At 45.0% G+C, this 21,644-nt stretch overlaps 1 long non-coding RNA gene across 1 annotated transcript in view; it reads left to right on the forward strand.

The window, feature by feature from the left end:
* The first annotated feature begins 281 nt into the window (after positions 1-281).
* Positions 282-21,644, forward strand: part of LOC125631279 (uncharacterized) — a 191,677-nt gene continuing 170,314 nt past the window's right edge. Inside the window, exons 1-2 of the long non-coding RNA XR_012667282.1 lie at positions 282-2,875; positions 8,131-8,210. This is a non-coding gene — a long non-coding RNA (uncharacterized LOC125631279). The remainder of the gene's footprint in view (positions 2,876-8,130; positions 8,211-21,644) is intronic.

The following is a 21,644-nucleotide window of genomic DNA, read 5'->3' on the forward strand; positions in this document are numbered from 1 at the left end:
CGCAGCTCCATATGCTGCACATGATTTAGTTATTCCTTAGACTGTCAGAGCCAATTCTGAATGAATACAATGTAGGCCTTGGGGGACCCACCTCTAAATCCCGACATAGTCTTTCAGTCATTACTGGTATCTGGGGGTCAAAGACCATCGGTCGTTTATATAAATGCCTATGTTTGTGCCCCCAAATTGTTACCTCTTTAGGGTCCAGATCTTTGTATCAACTGTAAAGTAGAAGTCTCTGCTGAGTTCAGTGATGGGGGCGGGGGGAGGAGAAGAGAAGATAGTGACATTAAGAAGAATTTCTGCTTAATAAGTGATGGCAGTGTCACTCTTAATGTTTAAAGTCTAGTCATCTGACTGCTTGACACGGTGGTTGAGTGTTTCTTGTAAAGTCTCCTTCTGCTGGATTAGTGATAACGCTAGTCTTAATCAGACCAGCTGGTGTTTTTTGGGGGTTTGGGCGCATTGACAGAAATTTTTGGGAACATTATTGATAATATAGGGTCATCTTCCCCAGTTTTTACTCAGAGCAGTTGACGAGGGGGGGGAAGAGGGGAGAGATATATAACCTGCCATGGATGTGTCACTGGACTGCTACCCACCTTCTAAATAATTGTTCCAAGTCTCATTTCAGGAAGGATCTGCCTACCAGACAAAGCGTAGTTACTTGGATGAACCTAAAGTGATGTCTAGTTGAGTGCAAGAATCCCGAAAGTGAGGGAGATTTAATGGCTCAGTGAAACACCTGGAAATATCCTTTCGAAAGGGGGAAAATAAAAAATAGACTGAAAATTAATCCAAAAACCACAGCATCTCCCTCCGAAAGGCAGATATGTAAAATAAACGTGGTTTAAATAGTCGATTGGACAAATCTCTCCAACAGGTACTCAGTAGGGAACAATATCTAGGCAGGGGGGTGAGTGTTTTATTAGTTCTCTCTCCTGTTCCTCTTTTGATTCCAATAGTTTCAGGGGTTCTGAACTAATCGCTCGCTTTCAAGTTGCACTTCTAGGATATAGGTAAAACGAGATTGCAGTGGGGATTTCGGCTTCTTTATCTGCCACTTGTTAGTGCTTCAATTAACCCTTCCCCCTCACTTTCTAAACCACCTTAAACGAGAGAAGCTCGGGAGGCGGCGGGGAGGCCGGCAGCCTGGCAGGTTCATTTACGCTTGTTAGGACATCCCAGGGGGTTGTCTTACTCCTAGAATGGAGTGTTTATTTTTTAATTGATGTGCTGTTTCATTTAGCACTTGTATGGAGCTCACGCTGGGGCTGTAATTACTGTAATCGCAGGAACAAGCGTTTCAGTGAGCCAGGAGGGTGGCAATGCGGTGGGATTTATTTTTGGTAGTGGCAAATTTTGTGACTTGTCAGGTTTCGAACCAGAAAAATCTAGTGTTAGGAAATTAAGTTGTTGGGGGAAGGAATGTAAATCTTCATCAGAAGCTGGCGGTCAAGCTATTAAATGAGAATTTGTAGGACCAAAACCAGAGCTAGCAGTTGTTATGCTGCTTCTGCTCACAGGCTCCTCTCCCTTCCTTTTTGATTTAAATGAATACATAGATTATCTAGTTGGAAGGAAATGGGTAGTAATGAGGCAATAAACAAGTTTCCTATGTAATCATTTCGGTAACTTGCCAAACACTCAAATTCTCCTTCCCTCGCCCTCCACCCAAGGGAAACCCGATAATTACAAGCAAAACATCGCAGATCCGCCTTTAAATACCATGCTTTACCATTTTGTGTTATAGCGATTTCAGGTCACAAAACTCCTCTTACAGGAGTTTTCCTGTTTAGTTTTGAGTTTGACAAAACGTCTGCTAAAGGCTCTGAAATCTCCCCTTTCAGAAATATTGATAATTTAAGCACAATGGTATTTTCAACATTACTGGGCCCATACAAGGAAAGGAACTCTGAAAACTTTCCACCTTTGATAACTTCGTCCCTTAATCATTTGGAAAACCTCTTTCAGGTCACTCACTAGACCTGGATCTGATGATATTAGGAGGTGTTGCTTTGGTGCGTACTTCAAGAAGTACCTCAATTAAAACTTTTTCTACAGGGTGTAAAAATGAGGAAACCCAGTCCTAGGATCTGGTATGAATCTGTAAATTACCACTCTGACAGGAACACTACTGGTTGTTATAAAGTACCTTTTTACACCCTGCTTAGACACCGCACTGCCGAGACAACAGATGTGAAGTGACTGTTTCCAAAAGCAACAGATGCTGTAAAGTTTACATTGCCGTATTTCAGCCTGGAAACTCAGGAGATGTGTTGAATGCTACAGTTTAGAATTACTCTGTTAGAAATGCGGGGGGAGGAAAATCACAGAGTTTCTCAGTAATAGGTGTGGCTTAAATTTTACTGTCACTCAGTTATGTTTCCTGCTTTTTTTATAATTTTGTGAAAAGAGATGTAACCCCACTACAAAAAATCAGAAGCCATTCAATAACAGAATTCCGTATTGAAGTTTTCAAAGCAAAAGCAGCATAAACTTAGTCATAGAATAAGCTTGTAGCAGGTTATAAATTCAGAACTTGATCATTCCTTTGGCTTATTAATGAAAGGTGTCTAAAGCCCCTGAAGTCTGTTTTGACAATCCCAGTTACTATCTCCCTGTAAAAAAATAAAGAAATACAGTAAGTGAGGATACTTGTGCAGTCAGCTGAAGAAAGGTTTGGATTGATTCAAAGCAATGGAAATAGGCTCAATCTGCATTTCTTGTGTACCTAATCCTTCCCCTAAATACAATGGACATTTTGAGGTATACAAGGAATGCAGGATCAGGTTTTAACTCTGTGTGTGTGTGTGTTTTCCTCAGGGAAAAAAAAGCAGCTGCTTTCTGAAAAGTTACGCTTCACTATAGTAAGGTAAATAACTTAGAGCAATTTCAGAACAGATGTCCAGTCATCAAATCATGCACAAGTATAAAGCCAGCAGATGAAGGCAAGGAACAGTTACAGATAGTATAATCTTTTGCAAAAGTATTGATTAGCAAGTAGATGCCCATACCCCAACTGTCACAGGTATTCCGTTACTTTAGGAAAGCAAAATTCTTGCTAGTTTGATGTGCCCAAGGATTTGAATAATTCTCAAGGGATTGTCTAATATTACCTCTAAAATGTCCATAAAGTAACTTATTAGACATAACCTTGTGCCCTGAATGTTACTGGATAGCAACCAAATAACCAAAGATACAGGCGTTTTAATATCACATCCTAGTAATGGTTTCCTGAATATTCTTTGAAGGGAAAAATCTCAACAGCCTCAACTGAAATAATCTTTAAAAGTGTATTTTGACTAATTCTCTTTATTAGCTGAGACACTTCCACAATATCCAGGAGGGCAGCAAGATGGTCTTTTAAATTCCTGTAGAAAATGTCATACTAAAGTATAGTACAGCACATTAGACATTAGTGAGATCAGTTAATTGAAATGCATTTACAGCCACACACTCGCTTTGATAGGGAGGCCACAATCAATTTAGGATAGTTATCCCAAAATTTATAGGAATAAAGCCTCCACTGAAGTTCATAGACTAAGTTCAGAAGAGACCCTTATGATCATCCAGATTCTAGAGAGTGACCTCTTGTATAATAGTGGCCATAGAATTACATCCCATGATTCCTGCATCAGATCACTTACGGTTGAGCTAACAACACTTTTTGAAAAATATCCAGGTTTGATTAGAAGACTTCAAGTGATGGGTAATCTACCACTTCTGTAGGGAAACTGTTCAATACTTTTAAAAGTGTTCATCTTATTTCCAATCAACTTGTTTAGACTCAAGTTCCAGCTATTGGATCTTTTCATTTGTTCAGTCACTGTGTGCTGGCCTGTGTGCTGTCAACTCTGACAGCTTGCTCAGCCAGTGCACAAGGTAGTTAGCCAGCTGAAGGCCTCCCTCACTCTTCTCCCTATAGGAGATCTCCCCATTTCCCCTACAGTGCCCCTCAGCTCCTGCTCTGCGGCTCCTCAAGCCATAATCTAGCAATGCCAGTCCCTGCCTCCTTCATGACCTCTTCCAGTATTGTCATCTTCCTGTTGATTAGTACCTCAGTCTGAGGAGGAGAAAACGTGTCCTGTGGGGGATACTGTTGGGGAGGGAGGGCAGAAAGGGAGAGATTGCAGTCTGTTAGTGACTACTGCTTGCTGGCTGAGAAACAGCCAAGCAGGAACATGGGTCAGAAAGGATTACTTGACAATGACCCTGCAAGGGCAGGCGACATACCACGTGGTGGTGGTGGAGGAGAGTGGTTGCCGAAGAGGGCACTCTGTTGGCAGACTAACGAGTTTTGCCAGTTGAAGCTGTCCTCTGACAGTTGGCAGATGTCCCACCTGGATTGTGCAAACTTTATACTGTTTTAGGATGGGTAGTGTGGGCTACCCAAGACACAACTGGTAAATCAATCAATTGCTATACATTGTCAAGGGCTGGGGTCTGTTAATAGCAAATACTTATCTTGCTGGTCTTCTCAGTTCCTTTGGGCCTCGGTTACAGGGGAATATCCTTAACATTTACTAATTGCACAGCTCTACTGGTGGGGGTACTAATGTAGGCAGGCCACTGGCAATAGTTGCCATTAATTATGATGATTTGACCTGCTTTGGGCAGGATTAGTTGACATGGTGGCTAAAATAACATCTGCTGTACACTGTAACTCATATCTGCTACCAGTGCAGAAGAGTCTAGTGCAGACACAACCTTGAGAGGCTAGTTGACAGTTTATACAAATGAAGCGTAATGCTCTAATAGGCTGCAAATGTTAACCCGCCACCCCCACACTGGAACCCATACTAGGTATCATTGAAAAGTTACAACCCATAGTCCAGGGAGATGCCATCCTGAAAGACATCTTTCCTGAACTCCCTCTTCTGGCCTTCAAACAACCTCCCTCCTCAAACTCAGAGTCAGAAGCAAGGTCCCCATAGACCAGGTGGGCAAACTACAGCCCATGGGCCATGTGTGGCCTGTCAGGCCTTTTAATCCAGCCCTCGAGCTCCTTCCGGGAAGCAGGGTTAGAGGCTTCCCAGCTGGAGCGCCAGAGCAGGGTCAGGGGCTTACCTTACAGCTCCCTGAAGCAGCAGCAGCATGTCTCCACTCCAGCTCCTACACGTAGGGGCAGCCAGGGGGCTCTCTGCCTGCTGCCCCTGCCCCAAGTCCTCCCCCCGCAGCTCCCATTGGCTGGGAACCACAGCCAATAGGAGCTGCAGGAGCACTGCCTGCTAGACAGGGCAGCACACAGAGCCCCCTAGCTGCACCTCCACATAGGAGCTGGAGAAGGGACATGCCGCTGCTTCCAGGAGCTGCTTGAAGTAAGTGCTGCCTGGAGGCTGCACCCCTGAGGCACCCCTCCCTCCCTCCCCCCAATGCCCCAACCCCAGCCCTGATCCCCTTCCCACCCTCTAAACCTCTTGGTCCCAGCCCAGAGTACACTCCTCAGCTCCACCCCAGAGCCCACACCCTCAGCCAGAGCCCTCACTCCAACCTCCAATTTTGTGAGCATTCAGGGCCCACCATACAATTTTATGCCCAGCTGTGGCCCTCAGGCCAAAAAGTTTGCCCACCCCTGCCATAGGCCATTAGACACCAACCCAAAGCGGCACCAGGCACTACCAGAACAACAGATGCAAAACCTGAAGACATATCTCCATTTCTGTGATGACAAACACCCCCTGCAACACACTTTTCAAGTTCCCTGGGCCCTACACAGGTCTATCACAACACGTGCTATAGCTCAGGGGGTTTCAATCTTATTCTTTCTGAGGTCCCATCCTCCCCCCAACATGCTATATGGAGCAAGGCAAAGACTCACTGGTGCGGCACCTCCTGCTGGTCATCTTGGGAATTAACTCTTCCCCAGCTTTGGAGCATCCTCTGCTGGCCAGTCTCTTGCCTGCCACTAGCCCTGTATCCCTTCTGGACCCCAGTGCCCTTTACCTTGGGGGTTCTGCCCCAACAATGCCCCCTCATTCTGGGTCTCCCTTCCTAGGGGAACCCCCAATCATCTAAACCCACCTTGCCTCAGTAGCTACTGCCAGTCATCATCTAGCCCCCACTCACTGGGGCAAACTGCAGTATAATGGTCACATCATTAGCAAGGGGTTAGGACCTGCTGCCTTTGCCTATTCCCAGGCTGTGTCTCTGCAGCCCCAGTACCTCTGTAGACCTTCACCAAGGCTTGTAACCTGGGGTTTTACCAGGCTGGAGTTCCCCAGCTCCCTTACCCTATTCCCTATCACTGCTCCAGCTCACATACCTTCCTCTCAGACAGCTAGCCCTTCTCCCTCTACAGCTGGAGAGAGACTCCCTCAGCTCCTGGCCCACAGTCCTCTTATCAGGGCCAGCTGGACCCTAATTGAGCTGGCCACAGCTATGGCTGTTTCCCCAATCAGCCTAGCTTGGCTGCTTTTAACCCCTGTTCTCCAGGAGTGGGGCAGTTGCCCCTCTACACTATAAAAACTCCACAGCCCACTTGTGCCATGATTACTTTTCTGCATATAAAAGCCAAGGCCAGCATTATGGGGTAGCAAGCAGGTCAATTGCCTAGGGCCCCACATCACTGGGGCCCCTGAAGCTAATTTGTTCAGGCTTTAGCTTCAGTCCCGGTTGGTGGGGCCCTGGGTTTCAGCCCTGCATGGGGGGGCTTCAGCTTTCTGCCCCAAGCCCCAGTGAGTCTAATACTAGCCCTGCTTGATGGCCCCCCTAAAACCCTGATCCCTGGTTGAGAATTGCTGGTGTAGCTCATCCAGTGCACTACATGCCTGGGTGACTCGCTGAGGTGAGTCAGGGTCTGGAGGTGGCACTCCCCCCCTGAGCCCCATCAGCCCAAGTGGCTTTGCACCCTGGGTGGCTGCCTCGCTTGCCCTGGGTACAGCCCTGAATGAGACAATTGCTGTGCTGTGGAATGAACTCATACAGGAAAATGCTAAGAGACACACACCATCACCTATGTCACAAAGGGATCATTCTATATGTGTCCTCTCAGGATATGTCTTCACTACCAACACTAAAGTGCTGCCACGGCGGTTTAGTCGCTGCACCAGTGCTGGAAGAGAGCTCTCCCAGCGCTGTAAAAAACCCACCCCCACGAGGGGAGTAGCTCCCAGTGCTGGGAGTGCGGCTCCCCTTGCTGGTGTACCGTCTACGCTGCCACTTTACAGCACTGAAGCTTGCATTGCTCAGGGGGGTGTTTTTTCACACCCCTGAGCGAGAAAGTGTCAGTGCTGTAAAGTGGCCATGTAGACAAGGCCTCCTTCCTCATCCTCAAGGGAAAGCTGCACGACACCTTTAAGCGACGAGCCTGAGAGCTTAAATTCATAACTTTGCTAGGTACTAAAAATCATAGACTGAATAGACACAGTGGATTTATGGGTTATTAAAACAAGCTATAACCCACAAATTCTTCCTCCCCCAGCCTTTTCTCTTCCCCTGGCCCCCATTTCCCCCTATGACTGGAGAGGTGTTAACTGGCCACTTCACCTTTGAATGGCCCCTGGAAATGTGTTAACTACTTATGCTAAATAATCTGTTCCACACTGTATTTAGCTGTGACACCTTGAGTACCTTTCCCAGACCTGAAGAAGAGCTCTGTGTAAGCTCATCTCTCTCACCAATAGAAGCTGGTCTAATAAAAGAGATTACCTCACCCACCTTGTCTTGAGAACATTAACTGACCAACAAGCATTTAATAGGAGGAAACATGCCATTAACATGAACAAAAAGAAAGATGATGCTTCACATCATTTATCCAATTGACTTGATAATGTGAAATAGAGCAATATTTAGAAAGCAAATTAGTTCAGCTAGCTGCATCAGGAGAAACTTGTAATAGGGTTAGAACCTTGAGGAATATAAAATTGTTTTAAATTGTGGTACTATGTTTAGTGGGGTTTTTTTCCTGAAGCACATTGAGCTGTTAGTGAGCCTGTATCATTTAAAGCAATGGGTTTTACTCCTGTTAAGTGTTTGATGTGCATGCATTTTAACTTGTTTATTGTTCCTAATTGCTGCTTAGATACAGGATGCACAATGGCAATAATTTGTTAATACAGAATGATAAAAATCACATTTAAAGAAAATCCTTACCCAAGTTTCTAATTACACCTCTTATCATTCATCCAGCTTATTTACTCTTTGTATTCCAATTATCTTGGAAAAAGAAGCATGATCTCTGAGGACGTGATCCTACCACTATGCTTAAAGTGAGTAGAACCATAAGTAGTCCTACTGCTTTAATTGGGATAATTTGTGGCGTAAGGAGCTACTAAACATGAGAAGGATTGCTGATCTGGACACTAATTGTTCTCAGCCTTTGGCTCTCTAGCTCTAGCACAATGGTGGTGCCAACACTGTGGGGGAATGTTTAAAACTTTTTATTAACACTTAAAATACAGTTTCTCTTATCAAACTTTGCAGAAGCTTTAACAAAATCTAAACTGCAGCCTATTGCAAGGCCAAGGTGGAATAATGAGGAAAGACAGTGCAGGGCTTCTGGATTAATCCAAACTAACAGTAATTTGTCAAGTCTCTAGCTAATTTCAATACACTGAGTCTAAAAACAGTAAACTTAAATAATAAAGAACAGATCATATGGGACACAGTCTGTTTCCCTCAGGGCTTACAGTCTCTGTTTAGCATAATCCTCACCTCTTTCCCCCCAATGAAGCCTAAATAGGCTCACCTGAATTTAACTAGCTCCCAAATGCTAGTGCCTCCCTGAGTTTTCTCTTAGGGCATGGCTACACTTGCAGATGTAGAGCGCTTTGAGTTAAACCAGCCTTCATAGAGCGCAGTAGGGAAAGCGCTGCAGTCTGTCCACACTGACAGCTTTGAGCGCACTGGCATGACCACATTTGCGGCACTTGCAGCAGCATTGGGCGCGGTGCATTATGGGCAGCTATCCCAGTGTGCAAGTGACTGTAACAGGCTTTTCAAATTGGGGGGGGGGGGAGTGTGTATGTGGGGGGAGAGAGAGTGGGGTTTTTGGGGGGCTGAGAGCATGTCAGCGTGCTGTCTTGTAAATTCAGACAGCAGCAACCCCCCCTTCCCTCCCTGCCTCTCTCTCTCACACACAGCATTCCACACTAATGGTTGCTTTGTCTCGGAGCAGATAAGCAGCCGGCTGTCAGAAATGGAGCTTTCAAAGGGCATATCCGCATTCCTACAGTGATTCAAAAACAATGACAAGAGTGGTCACTTGACTTAAGGGGATTATGGGACGTTTCTGGAGGCTGATCAGAGTGCAATAATGCAACACCTCGTCCTCACTGGTGCTGCGGTGCTCCGGTGGGGGCACAGCAAACGTTATTCCACTCGCCGAGGTGGAGTACCAGCAGCGCTGTAGCCGCGGAGTCAGAACGCTCTACGTGACTTGCCAGTGTGGACGGGTAGTGAGCTAGTGCGCCCGGGTCTCCTTTATTGCGCTGTAACTCGCAAGTGTAGCCAAGCCCTTAATTTTTGCTGGCTATTAACTCCCAGAAGCTCGGGCTCTTGCCTGGCTTGGTTTGATCTCCACTTAGGGATGCCCCTTGGGTATGGTGTAGTAGGGCTTCAGGATTCCCACAGGGGATGCTAAAAGACCTGTGCAGCCCTCACAAGGTCTAAATTAAGTTGGAAGTTAAGTCACAGCATACAAATGCTCTGTTTTCATGTTACCACCACCTTTCTGTGTGCAGGCATGGGGTACCTAAAACTTCTAAGCGGCACCTTTTTCCTGAATCAGGCCGCAAAGTGAGTGGAAATCCACGCAGGTGGAGAGAGCTATTGTAGTAGATCCTAAAGCCTGAATGTCAATGTGAAAGGGATTTTACCAGAGCTGGTCAAAATCATTTTTTCTACAGAAAATTTTGATGAAAATGAAACTTGAATTTTTTCTAAATTTCCATGGAAAACTTCCATTTTTTGGTGGAAACTGGAATACTGAAAACTTCTGTCGGAATTTTAAAAATCTCCATTTGGAAATGCTGTGCAGTCCCTCCTGGGAGTTATAATTTAGATGCCTCCCCTTCTCCAAAGGTCAGGATCCCTGGTCTGATCACATCTCCCATGGTGATGTCTCTATGTAAAAGAATAAATGGACACAATCAGATGTCAAGAATTATAACATTCATAAACCAGTCGGAGAACACTTCAATCTCTCTGGTCACGCGATTACAGACATGAAAGTTGTGATATTACAACAAAAAACCTTCAAATCCAGACTCCGGTGAGAAACTGTTGAATTGGAATTCATTTGCAAATTGGATACAATTAACTTAGGCTTGAATAGAGACTGGGAGTGGCTAAGTCATTATGCAAGGTAACCTATTTCCCCTTGTTTTTTCCTACCCCCCCCACCTCCCGGCAAACGTTCTTGTTAAACCCTGGATTTGTGCTGGAAATGGCCCACCTTGATTATCATACACATTGTAAGGAGAGTGGTCACTTTAGATAAGCTATTACCAGCAGGAGAGTGGGTTTGTGTGTGTGGTGGTGGGGGGGGGGGGGGATGAGAAAACCTGGATTTGTGCTGGAAATGGCCCAACTTGATTATCATACACATTGTAAGGAGAGTGATCACTTTAGATAAGCTATTACCAGCAGGAGAGTGGGGTGGGAGGAGGTATTTTTTCATGCTTTGTGTGTATATAAAAAGATCTTCTACACTTTCCACAGTATGCATCCGATGAAGTGAGCTGTAGCTCACGAAAGCTTATGCTCAAATAAATTGGTTAGTCTCTAAGGTGCCACAAGTACTCCTTTTCTTTTTGCGAATACAGACTAACACGGCTGTTATTCTGAAACCCATGATGATGTTCCACGGTCTCCTCTCTTGCAGAGGGCAGGTGGTACATTGGAGGAGTTCCTAACTGTGTTGCATCATGGGGATGTTACCCAGCTGAACAGCTCAGTCCACTGAGAAAACTGGGTACATGAAGCAAACAAACTACAATTCCCATGATGTACTGCAGCAGTATTTCTAAATTGAACTAGGTCCGTTTTCAGCCAAAATATTTCAGCTTATTGGTGTTTGGCTTTTTGATTAAAAATAAACATTCTTTAGCAAGTAGACACTTTTCCTAAAAAATTTTGTTTAGCTGAAAACCAAATCTTCCATTAAAAAAAAAAAGTTTCAACCGAAAATTTTTGGCCAGCCCTATATTTTATCTTCTTAATTTCACAGACTCAGTTTGTCTGAGTGAGCCTGTAGGGGGTTTCTTCCTTTGTTAGGTATCTGTTTAGTTTTCACTGATATGACATCTGCCTCCGTTTCCAGCTACATTCAACTTTGTTGTAGTTCTCCTTGCTATTGCAGCATTTTACAAATCTCAAAATGCTAGTTCCCAATTGGCCGAACTTTGACTGGTGATGTGTGCATTACCAACACATCTGTTTCAAGGGATGTGACAATTTTGCTTTTTTGAATGGGTTCAGATACCAAATATAAGCTATTGCACTGATTGAATAATGGATATAGGTAACAGATAATATCAGCAACATAAATGTAGTTCTGTCCCATGCCCAAGTAGAGTGGTGTATGAGACAAAGATTTAATCCAGGATTTGGCAACGAATTATTCATCGATATTTAGCAGAATTAAATCTTCAAAAACAGAGGTTCCTGATCTAGCTAATGTTCCTAATCCTCCCAGCATGAAAACTACATGCTTTTGAGGAAGGCATAAACCTCACAAGAATGATAACGTAGTGAATATAGGTGGTTCTAATGAATATAAACTATTGCAAATCTTGTATCTCAAGTATCTTGTTCACTGTTTCTTTTCACTGTTACAGAAATCTTGCAACTTTAGTTACAATGTCTAAAAACCTACTACATGTATTAATATATAATTATGACTATGATCTAAAGCCCATTGGAGTCAACGGAATACTCCCTCTGACTTCAGTGGGCTCTGGATCAGGCCCTAACCAAAGAAAACAAAACTAAGCTAATGTCAACGTGCAAGGAGGATTGAGTGATGTAATATCAGTTCAGTTTTCCTTTTTACAGCAGACTCTGTCCAGTATTATCAAAGGAACCAGAAGCATGTGTCATTTCTTCAATGCAAGATCATTGTGATCCTCTGAGTTGTTTTTCATCTCATCCTCTTAGAGGATCACCGTTACTGTGTCACAAACACAACATACTTGTAGCTCTCTGTTCTTGTTTCATTAGCAATACCGTGCTTGTACCCTTCTGCAAGCATTTAAGGCCCCAAACCTACAAACAACAATGTAAGTAAAGCTTTATATATACACACAGTAGAACTCCCTATTTTATGAAGTAATTTGGGATTGAGGAGTTCAGAAATGGAACATCTCAAAATTCCATTAGGTACAGTGCATAAATTGCAGTATGGTGCAATGCATTGCTTTCTTTTTAGTCCTTCAAACCATTGCAAAGTGATTTTCAATGCACCAAGGCGATATCAACTTCCTCATCAACATCATTTCCATTATCTATTTCCCCCCTCCCCAGTCCCCTTTGGGAAAAATGGTTTAACTCAGGGTTCTCAAACTCAATTTACCTTAGGGCCAGTGCCAGTCCTCAAATCCTCCCAGTGGGCTAATAATGTCACTCATGCCACCCAGAACCCACCCCCCCAAACTCCGCCCACCACCTTCCTAAGGCTCTGGGAGGGAGTTTGGGTGGAGGTGGGGGAAGGGATCTGGGCTGCAGGCTCTGGGATGGATTTTGGGTGCTGGGTGCAGGCTCTGGGCTGGGGCAGGGGGTGTGTGGGAAGGGGAGAGGGTGCAGGCTCTGGGAGGGAATTTGGGAAGGGGTATGTGGGGAGGAGATGGGGGTGCAGGCTCTGGGAGGGGGTCGGAGGCACGGTGCTTACCTGGGGCTCCAAGGCGGAGCGGGCTGGGGAGCCTTCACGTGCTGCTGCCCCCAGGCACCGCCCCCACAGCTTCCCATTGGCTGCAGGGCGCTCAGGGCGGGGGCAGCACGTGGAGGCACAGCCCTGCCCCAGGGCCGCAGGGAGGGGCTGGCAGCCACGTGGAGCAAGCACACAGGAAGCCGCTCAGCTCCACTGCGCTGCCGATGGTGGGCAGGGCCCCGGGCCATTTTAAATCGCCTGGGGGATGCGTGTGGGAGGGGGTACCTGGGGGCAGCAGGCAGGGCTAAGGGAGAGACCCAGCCCCAAAATTGCTGGAGCCCCATAGGCCACATTGGGGAGGTTCTCAGGCCTCAGGTGGGCCAGGACTTGGAGACCCCTGGTTTAACTGTTCATAAGATTGGCAATCTTAAAAGTGAGGTTCTGCCCTTGAGTAGCCTCATTGACCCGTTTTGGTCCACACGTGTAAGTAAAGCTATGCCTGTGCTTACATGTTTGCGCATGGGACTAAATGTTTTATACTTAAATTAAACCTTTTAGAAGTGTTTCTCATAACTTGAAATAAATACATCCATTACCTAGAGACCACACTTTCTATAGCATGAGGAGACTTGGTGCTGTTTTCATGAGATTTAAGACAGAGAGCTTATGCTTGTATCTATTCTCTTTCGAATTCTAAACTATAATGTATTGAATGATTACTGCCTAATGTGACTAGAAACTATTTTAATAGTCCTCCTTTCCTAGTACTACTTTATACTTTCTTATAATAATTGTAGGGAAGGATCATCGTCAGGCAAAATTCCAGATAAGTAGTTCTAGCAGTACACTAAGCCCTAGCAATTTGGAGGAAGTATGGCTTAAAAAGGAATTCCTCATTCTCCTAACAGACTACTTGTAAGAGTGAGGTTTTCTGATAACAGTCTTGAAATGGCAATTAATTGTGTAGTGGGTCTATATCTTCTCGGTGGCTTGCATCTATGCACTGAGATATTTATTCAAGGTAGTAATTGTTTATGGAAAAATTAGAGTACATAAAATCTGTCAGGTTGAAAGACAAAAGACTAAATGGTGTTTACAGGTCCTTAAAATAATTTAAAATGTAAATACATCTTAACATTAAATTCTGAGTTTCTGGACAATAGAGATCCAAACCTAGAGAACAGATACAGCATGGTCAATAGCAGTGCAACATTCCTCACATCCCTTATGTGCCGTAACCCTGACTTGGAGGGATAATGTCAAGAGGTGAGAGGAAAGTTAGGTTTCCAGGTCTGTCCAGTCCTTTCCATCTCTTGCAAGGATTGTGGACAAGGTAGTTGATTATAATGTGAGCAGCTGTTCACTAGTAACTGGACTGGGACTAACCAACTCATCTCGCATAGATCAGATAGGTTAGTAACTTTCTGTCACTACTGAAATTTAAAGTAAAAAATAGAGAGTTTGATCCTACAAACCCTAACATATGTGATTAATCCTTACTAATGCCAGTAGTTCCAATGACTTCAAAGGGACAACTTGCATGAATAAAAGTTGCAGGATCAGGTCCTTGAAAGAAAAAGAAAGAAACAACACTCCTCACCCCAGCCCTCCACCCTGATAGCTGGAGTTAAATATTTTAGAAAAAAATCAGCCCATCTGTACATGTGTTCTAAACTAGTTCACTGAAAGACAGCAGTTTATTCGCATTTATTGACACAAAGCATCAGTTTGAAGCTCTGTATAACTTTCCATCTTCTTCCATTTACCACCTCCTGCTTTTATTGACATTCAACATACCTGCTACTTAGCTTCAGGTGGAGCAAGATCCTCTAAGAAGATCTGTTGTCTTCCTGACTGTGGCCCCATGAAGTGACCTAGTAAGTCAATTAATCTTTAACTCATTACTGTCCATACATAGAGCTTATGATTTGAATGACCAACTGCTCGGTTCATTTTGTACTTAGGAATTGATGTTTGGAGATCTATGGCCAAACCGTGAACTGAGGGCCCCAACACCCATTGACTTCAGTGTGAGCAGAGGGGCACTAAGCACATCTCGAGAGGCTCTCAGCACCTTGCTTAATTGGATCCTTGTCGGTTACCATACTTAACTTTTTTCTTAAGAAGGAGAGCTACCTTAGTAAGGCAAGATCTAAGCACACATGATTTTCATTGTGACCTCCACTTAAATGCACTGTATTACTGAGATTGCACACTAAATTTTTTTTGCACTTTTGCAGAATAAAATGACTTTCTCCCCTTGGTTATCTGTGTAGCGCCTTATGTGTCTATGGTGCTTTGCAAAAATCCCTCCTGTAACAGTGTAAGGTTCTGATCTTGCAGTGGAACCTACGTGGGAAGATTCTTATGTCTGTATGGAATCTCACTGGCTTCAGTAGGACGGCACAGATGGTAGATTCTGCTTACAGCTGGGTTTATATTCATATGATGCCTTGCATCTGGAGAGAGATGACATCTTGTTCTCCATAATCTCACCTTTCATTTTTTAATAAATCCATAGTGGTTATAGTTGTGAAGAAACACTTGGTTCACATTTTAGGTTAACAGATGCAGAGATGTCTGCGAGTCTGCAGGATGTTTTGAACAACAACTCTGAGAGGTTTGAGCTGCCCCACTCATCTGCATGAGATGTTAACTGAGATGTCCAATAGTGATAATTTAAATGTCAACATTGTTGATTATTTCAGTTCTTCACATAAGAGAGGAGAAGGTGGGTCACAAAACTGCACAATTTACTGGGAATGATATGCTATTTTGATTACTCAGATGGGTGGCATTTGGCACATACTGACACTTTTCTTTTCCTTAGTCCAGAAAGAGCTAAGCCCAAGCAGAGTCCATGAGTACCTTGATGCTCAATCAAGGGGAAGCCAAACTTGTGGAGCTCACATAACAAATGAACAAAGGCATGCACACACTTTGAACGTCTGCACAATCTGCTGAGAGCAATGTCTCATTTTGATGATCCACGTGAATGGAGCTTATTTTGTGGCTGGAGCTTAAAAGTGTACCACAATCTTCCACTTCCTCAATGTGAGCCCTGTCTACACACATCCTGTTGCAGGATTAGGTCTAATTTTGGCAAACAGTAAAATAGCTAAGCAGTGGGAAGTCATGTCTAAACTACTGGTGCTATAGTGACATAGCTACAGTTTGACCCCACAGTCTAGACCAACGATGGGACTTCAGGAACCTGGCTGTGCGGCCCTGGGCTCCAACCCTGTGGCAGTGGGTACTGACCCGCCCTGGCGCTGGCCACGGGCGCCAACCCCAGTCGCACAGCAGTGGGCTCCAAGCACAGGGCTTTGGACGCCAACCCCTGGCTCTGGCCCTGGGGCAGCAGGTGCTGACCCCGGCTCTGGCCACAGAGCTTCAGTCGGCCCCCGCTGCCTACCCAGGCCCCGCATCATCCCACCATCACCTCTGGCCCCTGCTGCCTCTTCCGTCAGCCCCCACATCTAGCCTCCAGTTCCGGCCGTGCGGTGGTGGGTGCTGGCCCTGAGCTCCAGCCACACGGCCCTAGCCCTGGCGCTGATCCCCTGCTGCAGCTGCACAACAGTGGGTGCTAACCCACAGTTTTGTTCCTGGGCTCCAACCACGCGGTGACAGGAGCTGGCCCCGGGCGCCGATCCTTGGCTCTGGCTATGCAGCAGCAGACGCTGACTCCTGGCTCCAGCCACGCGCTCCTGGGCTCCGGCGCCCAGCTCCGGGCTCTGGCTGTGTGGCAGTAGGCACTAGCCCTGGGCGCTGACCCACAGCTCTGGCTGCATGGCAGCAGGTTCTGATCCCTGGCTCCGCCACACAGTGGGACTCATCACCCATTGCCCCTGCCCCACTACCTCCTGCGGCCCTGGATCCATTCCCTCACTCCATGATCCTTCTGCCTCCCCCGGCCCTGCATGCATCCCCCCAATTGCCCCGGGCCCCTACTGACTCCACTGGCCCCCCAGTGGCACTGGAACACTTTTAGTAGTGGGGGTGCCGAAAACCAGTCCCCTTACCCCTGTCTGTGCCCCACCCCGCGAGCTGAGGCTGGAAGCAGGGCTGGGTCTCTGGGAGGGGGTGGATCCGGACAGGGGTAAGGGGGCTGAGGCTGTGGCCACAGCTAGGGGTGGGCATGGGGCCAGGAGCAGAGGACCAGGCATGGGGCGCCGGGAGTGGAGCCCTGGGAGTGGGGATCTGGGCACGGGGCCCTGGACAGGGGCCAGTGGCTGGGGAGTGGGGCTGGCAGCTGGGGCCCCAGGAGCAGAGCCCCAGGCATGAGGCTGGGAATGTGGCCCTGGGCTAATAGCTGGGGAGTGGTGCTGGCGGCACAGGCCCAGGGCCAGCAGCTGAGGAGTGGGGCCAGCGGCCAGGACACAAGCCCCAGGTGCAGGGTTGGGGAGCGGAGTGCGGGGCATGGGTCCAGCAGCTGGGGAGAGAAGTCCCAGGCGGAGGGCTGGGAGCAGGGCCCTGGGCGCGGAGCAAATGGCTGGGGAGCTGGACATGGGGCCAGCCCCCAAGACCCGAGCTGCAGAGTGGAGTCCTGGTGCGGGGCCAGCAGCCCTGCATAAAACCTGGGGGTGCTGCAGCACCCCCTTCATCTCTACTTCCTGCACCTATGCTGGCCCTGGCATCCATCCCCCACATTGCCCTGGGCCCCCGCTGCCTTCCCAGGCCCTGCATCCATCCCACCATCGCTTCTGGCCCCTGCTGTCTCCTCCTTCAGCCCCCACATCTAGGGCTTAATGAGTCCTGGGGCTTGCTGAAAAAAGTGATATTAACAAACATGCAAGTATCACTTTTCACAGCAGACTTACTAGCTATCTGTGAAAAGTGATACATGTATGTTTGTTAATATCACTTATCACTTTTCACAGCCTCCCAGGTAACAATATGGTCTGTACATTATCTCAGTGGTCTAAAACCTGCTTGGTTCTCTCTAAGTTGACCTACGAAGTCCTGGATTTGGGGGGAAGAAGCAGAAAGTCAGCATTATTTTTGTTGAGTCTGAGAAAAAACCTTACAAATATACTTTACAATGATTTGGATGTGAATCTGTGTATATTTAATTCCCCCCCCCTAAAGTTAATCAAGTATTTTAGGGAAAAGGTGTCAGTGTGGCCACCAGTAAGAGTTGGTGACTGCACTCTGAGGCCACCCAAAAATTTGTTGCGAGAACCCTGGTCTCGACTCAGACTACAGTGATGGAAGAGGTTTTTCCATTACTACAGGAACTCCATGTCCCTGAGCAATGGTTGAAGGAAACGTTCTTTCCTTGACCTATCTGCATCTACACCATGGGTCTGGTTGGCATAGCAATGGTGCTTAGGGGTGTGGAGTTTTTCACACCCCTGAGCATCATAGGTATGTTGGCCGTAGTCTTTAAGTGTAGACCAGGCTGGAGAGAGCAGACAATGTTGGAGCGGAGATCAGCAGTGAAGAGTTAAGGCTGGGTCTAAATACAGTTTCTGTACAGATATAACTGTTGACTGAGTGGATGACTTTTTTTTAACCAAAGAAGTTATACCAGTACAAGCTCTGGTCCGTCCACAGTTATACTGGTATAAAAGTGCCTTATTCCTCTTCTTATGTGGGAATAGCTGTGCTGAGATTATGTCTATACTAAGGAAACTGTAGAGGCATAGCTACAATGCTGTAGATATACTGGCATAGCTCCATAGTGTAGATGCAGCCTACACTGATGGAAGAGTTTTTCCTCTGTTGGTGTAGGGACACCACCTCCCTGAGTGATGGCAACGAGGTCGGTAGAAGCAGTTTTCTGTCAGCCTAGCTGTGCCTATGCTGGGGGTTAGGTTGGCATAGGTACATTGCTCAGGCATGTGTATCTTTCACTTCCTTCCCAGACTGACGTAGCTATGTTGACCTAAATTTTATGTGTAGACCACGCCTGATATTAAGCACATTTATGTTGGTAGAACTACAAATTTCATTTTGAAGGCTTTAAAGGATGGTCAGTTGGTGCATGGGAAGAGCCCTATTTAAAACATAGCAAACAGTAAGAAAAGTGGGGGGGGAGAAGGAGAGAATTTTTGTGCTACTGATTACTGTCTGCTAAATTGCTTTCAAGAATAAAATGTAGAGAGGTGCTGTGGCAATGTATCAAAGAAAAACCTGGTGTCAAGAAATTGACACTGATTAACCTGTTTGTGGGAAAGGCTTTTCATTCAACACTAGCCTGAAAGGTTTAAAAAAACATTTTTTTCAAAACAAGTTAACTTTTTATTAATATAATCTGGTGGTTCTGGGATGAAGTGGTTAGAGCTGTCATTTCCCAGAACTCCAGAGGCTCTCCATCAACACTTTTATAATTGCCCTCTAAGTCATCTTTGAGTAGAAGAAGCTCCTTTTCCATATCTAAGCTCCATGTGAAAGGTTAATATGTTCCTATTCTTGAAATCTCTTTAAGGCAGCACCAGGAATATTTGCACAGATTTCCCTTCACACACATCATCAATAAATATGGAAATTATAACTTCAAATCTCATATTATTTCTCTTTGACAAAGCAATATGGTGTTACAATTAACTGAATTTAGCCTTTTTTTCTCTCTTAATGTTGCAAGAGAGATATGCAAATTTTATTAAAAAATATGCATGGTTAAATTTAGCCATAAATTCCATTCAGGGATTTCTGCTTTGTATATTGTTCCAAGTCAATATGTCTGCCGAGAAAACCACCCACTGTGCAGGAATACACAGTCAGCTACTTGGAAAGGTGAAAAGTTTAATTACAAGAGTTTATATATTCTGGGGAAAAGTAAAATAAGGCAGAGCCCTAATTTTTTTTGTTACAATTTTAACTAGCGGAAATATAATTTTATACTGTTTACTTTTACATTTCTGTGATAAGACAAGAACGTCTAACTTTTTTAAACTCATGTAGTATTTGACAGTTAAGTACTAGACAGTGTGAAAGTAGAGACTGCAAATAAATGGCAAATTCCAAAAACCAGTGTCATGGATTCCTGTGTTAACAACTGATTTTCCTGTGAGGTAAGATAAAATGGAATTTAGGGTTCAAAATAAAATATTTCCTGTATAGTTTGTCTGTTTCAGCTGGAAGCTTCTCCATTGAACTCGAGCACCAACTATAATATAAATTTAGCAGTATCATCTGTGTCCAACAAGTACAAACTTCTTGTGCTACTAAATGAATGTGGTATATTCTGAGGTTTTTTTATTCTAAGGATGGCAAATATGAAATGGGATCTAGAGTGGAAAGGTCAACTTGCTGCTCGGGGGAGCATATATTATAGACTTATGCATGAACATAATCTCAATTCAGAAAAGTTCTGCAGATAGTGGATTTCCGTCACGAGGTTTGTCATTCCACCAGTTTTGTTTTTAGAGTTCAGTGACCTGGAATAATTTTTTATAGTAGATGTACAGTGGAACTATGTTATAGGGAAATACACAGTATCACGAAATAAATTTCACTGCAACTTGATTTGTAATTTGTGCATTGCTAAGCCCTGTAACAATCTTAATTCTGCTATTGGTATGCCCAAAGTTTCTAAAGCTGTTTTGCTATAGTTGAAACGTGTTCTCTTATGGTACTTCTACAATAGGCAGAATTCATTTGGAATTATTCAGAACAAATCAATAACAAGGAAATACATTACGTCAAGAGTACTGTGGCCCAAGTCATCTTTGGGTTTTATGACTCTCCTTTCCCATCTGCTGATGTATATACCATTTTGTGTGTGGAGAAAGACTGGGAGTCTTGTAGAAGTAAGCATGGAAGATGTCCTCACACTAAAACTCTGAGTTTTAGATAGTCCTGAGATTTGTTTCACTATTGCTCCTACTTTTCTGATATACTGTGGATTTTAAATTCAAATTCTACACAAGAGTATCTTTTTGAAAGTCTCATCTATTGGCCATAGTTGTAGGTTATGTGGGATGGAAACTCTGCAAGTGCGTTAATCCTGCATCACGGGCCACTATGGTGCTTCCACCTTGGTGTGCCACAGATCTTAGGCAGTAGCACCAGGGAAACTCTTGATGTACTGATGTCTTGGTGCCTGCATGTGTAATTTTCACTCCATGCATCTGAAGAAGTGGGTTTTTTACCCACAAAAGCTTATGCCCAAATAAATCTGTTAGTCTTTAAGGCGCCACCAGACTCCTCGTTGTTTTCATGATTTTTATTATTCTAGTTACAAAACATGCTGCTTAGTCTTGAGTCCTAGCTCATGAAGCCTTCAGGCACCATCCAAAAGACCAGACTACTGCTGAAGGACATGTGCCAGATTATGTACAGGCCTTGTATGGCACAAGGAAGAAAGAAGGGAAAGGTGGTTAAGGAGCTTTCCCTCTACGTCACCCAACTGCACACTCCATGTAAGGCCTAAGGACAGCTGTAATCCCTGTGCTCCATAAATCACCTCAAAGGGGGTAGGAAGGAGGTAGCACCATGTCACTTCCCTACCTCTATAGAATCCTGAAGTGAAGATAGGAGAGGATTACATTGGAGTGGTTTAAAGAACTATACAGCATTGTCCACAGTCTCTGGGCCTATGTGGGAGGATTGTGTCTTCTGAGGTATAATCTCCTGTAGATCTTGTGCTGAGGCTCTGCCCAGGCCGCTACTCAGCCATATGGTTGTTGCTAAATGCCACACTCTAGCCCTATGAATATACATGCGAATCTTGTATTTAAAAACAATCTGGTCTCTGAAGCCAATGTATAACAGTAACTTCCACCTTACAGCTCTAGCAAGGTTTAAAAATTCCATATTGTATCAATGTCTGCTTATTTTCCTTCAAAAATGGCATAATATTAGGCACCTAATAGAACTAAATAAAGGAAAT

Source organism: Caretta caretta, chromosome 2 (genome assembly GCF_965140235.1).
Source record: "Caretta caretta isolate rCarCar2 chromosome 2, rCarCar1.hap1, whole genome shotgun sequence".
NCBI classification, from domain to species: domain Eukaryota; kingdom Metazoa; phylum Chordata; order Testudines; family Cheloniidae; genus Caretta; species Caretta caretta.